At 46.5% G+C, this 5,214-nt stretch overlaps 1 pseudogene; it reads left to right on the forward strand.

Annotated features, from left to right (window-relative positions):
- The first annotated feature begins 1,588 nt into the window (after window positions 1-1,588).
- LOC143400727 (ubiquitin-protein ligase E3C pseudogene) lies at window positions 1,589-4,780 on the forward strand (annotated as a pseudogene).
- Window positions 4,781-5,214: the final 434 nt, after the last annotated feature.

The raw sequence follows: 5,214 nt of genomic DNA on the forward strand, positions 1-5,214 counted from the left end.
TGCACTTTAGGAGTTCCAGGTGCACTGCTGCTCTCCTTCCCCTCCCAGGTCTCCCTGGGAAAGGCCAGCAGTTCTACCCAGAGTCTGGCAACCAGCTCAGCTCTGATTTCACTGACTATTCTATCATATTTTTAGTAAATGACTCTATCTGATGTGTGGGTTTGGATGTTTGAGCAGCAAAAAAGCATGAAATAGAGCAGGACTTCAACTCTGCTTTTGCTTTCAGACTCAGAAACTACGAGGTTACTTATATAAAATTACATGCTTAGATGAGAAGAAGATTAACATTAAACAGGGATGAGAGGTGGGAGGGAAAGGGAGGGAGAAGGGAAATTGCACGGAAATGGAAGGAGACCCTCAGGGTTATACAAAATTACATACAAGAGGAAGCGAGGGGAAAGGGAAAAATGATATAAGGGGGAGATATGAACTACAGTACAGGGGGTAGAGAGAGAAGAGGGGAGGGGGGGAGGGGGGATAGTAAAGGATAGGAAAGGCAGCAGAATACAACAGACACTAGTATGGCAATATATAAATCAATGGAAGTGTAACTGATGTGATTCTGCAATCTGTATATGGGGTAAAAATGGGAGTTCATATCCCACTTGAATCAAAGTGTGAAATATGATATATCAAGAACTATGTAATGTTGTGAACAACCAACAATAATAAAATAAATTACATGTTTAGGAAAGTAACTTCACTGCCTTCCCTCTAGTGCAAGCCACAACCCTTGTTCCTACTGCTTTCATAATTCTCTGCCACTGTCAAATGAATTATTGATACTTCAACAAGTCATATTTCATTTTATAATTTATATTAAAAAATTATCAGAAGAGTACATATAATTTAAATAGAGAGGTGTTTTAGTAAAAATGGGAGAACTTCATACACATATAATAATAAAAATATCGATAGATTCTTATTTTCTTGGGTAATTTAAACATGAATGGACTCTGAGTTATGTTAAATGCTTCTTTGGGGATTATCTAAGGATCAATGAATTTGCAAGGATTCAAATTATGCAAAGTTTGCCTACTGACCAAAATGAAATAAAATTAGAAATAAATGCAAAAATATATTGTCAAATATTTGAAAACTAAAACCCACAGTGCTTTTGAATAATACATGGTTCAGGGAAGAAAATCAGAAAGGGATTTAAAAATTATTTTGAGATGAATGAAATAAAACGCAATATACCACAATTTATACATCTAAAGCAGTGTTTCAATGAATAATCACAATAATTATTCAGTCATTTATTCGAGGCTACAGAGACAAAAAACAATGAAGAGAAATCTCAAATTAATGAACTAAGAAACTACCCTAAGAAATTAGAAAACCCTGGAGCTCGGTGGCCGCCATCTTCCCTCCCGGCCACAGCGGCGGTGAAGACCGGGTCCCTGGGCTCTGCTTGGCGGCGGGCGCGGACCAGGCAGGAGCTCGGAGGCTGCCCGCCCCTTTGCCGCCCCCGCGTGGCCTTGGGCGGAGTGCGGAGCGCAGACACCGCCTGGAGCGCCAGACCCGCCGGAGGCCCCGCGCCCCCCCTTCCCCCACCCCCGGCCGCGCGGATGGGATAGGAGCAAAGATGTTCAAATTCAAAGGGGTCTTGAAAAGGAGGCCCAAGGTGTAGCTTGGTGGCGACAGCAGGAAGGAAGAAAAGCCGTCTCTTTTACATCGCACTCAGGAAGAAAGAAGGAAAAGAAGAAGAAAGGCCAAGATTAAAAAAATGCAATAATTATTGAGTCATTTATTCCAGGCTACAGAGACAGAAAACAGCAATATTCCCTCCAGAGAAGTGCGTTCCATCTCTGTGCACACTCGGCAGAGTCTGGTAGCACTTTCTCCATCACTAGTGTCCCCCATCTTACCCTCCTGGTAAGGCAGCTTCTGTTTTTATACAAACAAAACGAAGACGCAAAAGGATTGACATGGCTGTATTAGAGCTTAATTAAACACAGCTCCCTGTTTGTCAAGCAACGGGATGGATCCGAGAGGCCAACATGCTTATTTCAGATAGAGGCTCATGAGCCTCTGTTGCAGGTGGCTGCAGAGCTGTAATGAGGACAGTTTGAATGTTGCACTTCCAATGCGAAAGCTTGAGGTCTTTTCCTCTGAGAATACTTCCTTGCCTGTTTTACTAGATGCTAGCTGTGTGGTGTCAGTAATTGAACAGGTTTTGCACTACATGAAACACAATGGGTATTATAGTCTCTCTATGTATTGATTAACAGCAAGCTTCCATCAAGTATTGAATATTCTGAATTATCACTAGTTCCTATAGCAAACATTTTGCTGGAGAATGTCCTAAAGCCGTTGCACTTTACCTACAGCTCCTGCCCAGAAGGTGCCAGGCAGGAAGTTTTTTCAGCCTTCACAGAGGAGTTTCTGGCAGCACCTTTTACAGATGAGATTTTCCCCTTGTCATTCTGGCATTAGCAGATGTACAGACCGTTTTCCCTTAAGAGCCCTTTCTGAATGCACTATTGTTACTGGAGAGTAGATGTTCAAAAAGGAGTGGTGGAGCACCTGGCTTTTCTATTTTTTGTAACTGTTGGCGAAAATGACTTGGGGGTGCTCTCTGAGGAGGGCCTGCTGGTGTATCTGCACGTGCTCCAGACTTTCCTCTCCCAGTTACCTGCCTCCCCTGCAGGTGCCAGCTCCCAGGACTCCACCAGGGACTCTGAGAACGAGAGTGAGGAGGCGGACAAGCCCGCCAGCCTTGAGGATGGCAGAGTCTCTGCCCCATACATCAGCAAGGAATGTCTGAAGAAGCTGGACACTAAGCAGCAGACCAGTGCCCTGCTGAACCTGGTGTGGAGGGACTCGGCCACCGAGGAGGTCTTCACCTGAATGGCTCCATCTGCCACACGCTGATGGTGCCCAAAGTCAGGTTTCTCTACAGTTTAGCCTTCAATGCCAGGTTTCTGTGGCACCTTTGGGTCCTCATCTCTTCTATGACAACACGGATGATCACAGAGCCGATGGTACCACTGCTTCAGGTGATATCCAGGGGCTCTCCCATGATCTTCCAGGACTCAGGCTGCATCATCCCGCTCTTTTACCTCTTCAGCTCCCTCTTCATTCACTCACTGATTTCCATCCATGATAACGAATTCTTCTGAGATCCCATAGAAGTGGTAGGGCAGAGGCGGTCGTCCACGGTGCCCTTCACACTGGAGGAGCTGGTCGCCCTGTCCCGCTGCCTATGTGATGCCTACCTGTGCATCATCAAGCTGGCCTACCTGGAAACAAAGCCTACAGTGCAGGAGGAGTATGTCACCACCTTTCACAGCATCAGCGTGACCACCAGTGCTGAGATGCAGCAGTGTATACAGATGGAGCAGAAGCACTGGAATTCAGTTGTTTAAGGTTATCACCAACCTAGTGAAAATGCTGAAGTCCAGAGACACGAGGAGAAACTTTTGTCCTCCAAATCATTGGTGATCAAAACAAGAAGATATTAAAGCAGATAAGGTCACCCAGCTCTATGTGCCCACATCCAGACATGTATGGAGGCTCCTTAGGATGGAGAGGATTGGCCTGCTGCAGTCTACCCTGGAGGTGGGCCTGGAGTCCCCACATCTGTCTGTGTCTGAGGAGTGGCAGCTGACTGTCCTGACAGAGCTGCCTTTTGTGGTCCCCTTTGAGGAACAAGTGAAGATCTTTCAAGGTTGATTTATGCAGATTAACAAGAAGTTCAAGGAGATGGCCCATTTCTGGATGGCATTAATGTCACAATAAGAAGAAACTATATTTATGGGGATGCTTATGACAAACTTTCCCCAGAAAATGAACCTGATTTGAAAAAGCAGATCTGTGTGCATTTGTTCAACGCCCATGGCCTGGATGAAGCTGGCATGCATGGTGGTGGTATTTTCAGGGAGTTTTTAAATGAACTACTAAAATCAGGATTTAACCCTAACCAGGGGTTCTTTAAGACTACTAATGAAGGGCTTCTGTACCCCAACCCAGCTGCTTAGATGCTTGTAGGAGATTCTTTTGCCAGACATTACTACTTCCTAGGCAGGATGCTTGGAAAGGCTCTCTATGAAAACCTGCTGGTGGAGCTGCCCTTTGCTGGCTTTTTCCTCTCCAAGCCGCTGGGCACCAGTGCCGACGTGGACATCCACCACTGGCCTCCTTAGACCCCGAGGTCTACAGGAACCTGCTGTTCCTCAAGAGCTCAAGGAAGACACAGAGGAGCTGGGGCTGAACTTCACCATGGTGAACAATGACCTGGGAGAGCCCCAGGTGGTTGAACTCAAGCTTGGTGGAAAGATATCCCTGTCACCAGTGCCAACCACATTGCATACATCCTTCTGGTGGCAGACTACAGGCTGAACAAGCAGATCCACCCACACTGCCTGGCTTTCCCACAGGGCCTGCCTAACATCCTCAGCCTGGAGTGGCTCCGAATGTTTGACCAGCAGGAAATTCAGGTATTAATTTCTGGTGCACAAGTTCCCATAAGTCTGGCGGACCTAAAATCCTTTACGAACTCTTATGGAGGCTATTCTGCCCATCACCCTGTCTTTAAAATCTTCTGGAGAGTGGTAGAAGGTTTCACTGATGAAGAGAAGCTCAAGCTGCTCAAGTTTGTGACCCCTCCCCTGGGGTTCCAGGAGCTATACCCGGCCTTTTGCATTCACAATGGTGGCTCCCCACAGCCAGCACCTGCATGAACCTACTGAAGCTCCCAGAGTTTTACGAGGAGACCCTTCTGCGAATCAAGCTGCTCTATGCCATCCAGTGTGCTGCTGGCTTCAAGCTGAGCTGAGCTGGATCCCACCCTCACAGAGCAGCCAGCACCTCCCCAGGCCCAGAGAGAGCTCAGGCTGGACCCCACTCTCCAGGCTCCTCCCTCCTCCTGACATTCCTCCCTCCCTTCATTTTTTAGATGATTTTTATTACAACATGGTCACTTATTTAGATGGACGTTGCTTTTCAGATAACTTAAAATAACAATTGTTTCGTGCCAGGTGGCTGATGTAGTCACTTTGCCAAGAAGAGCACAGTTTTTAGACTAGTGGCATCTCAGTGAAATTAACCAAAGATGAAGCTTTGGCTTTACTGACTTTGTTAGACTCCTTCTGAGCCTTGGCCACTACCTCCTGTGTGGGCACCCCAAAGTCTGTGACCAACTGAGGGGCCCAAGTGCTGCCCTCCTGGGCCACTGCTTCTCATGTGGTTGATTGTTTACAAGCCTAATTG

The sequence above is a fragment of the Callospermophilus lateralis genome, chromosome 6 (assembly GCF_048772815.1).
Source record: "Callospermophilus lateralis isolate mCalLat2 chromosome 6, mCalLat2.hap1, whole genome shotgun sequence".
NCBI classification, from domain to species: Eukaryota; Metazoa; Chordata; class Mammalia; order Rodentia; family Sciuridae; genus Callospermophilus; species Callospermophilus lateralis.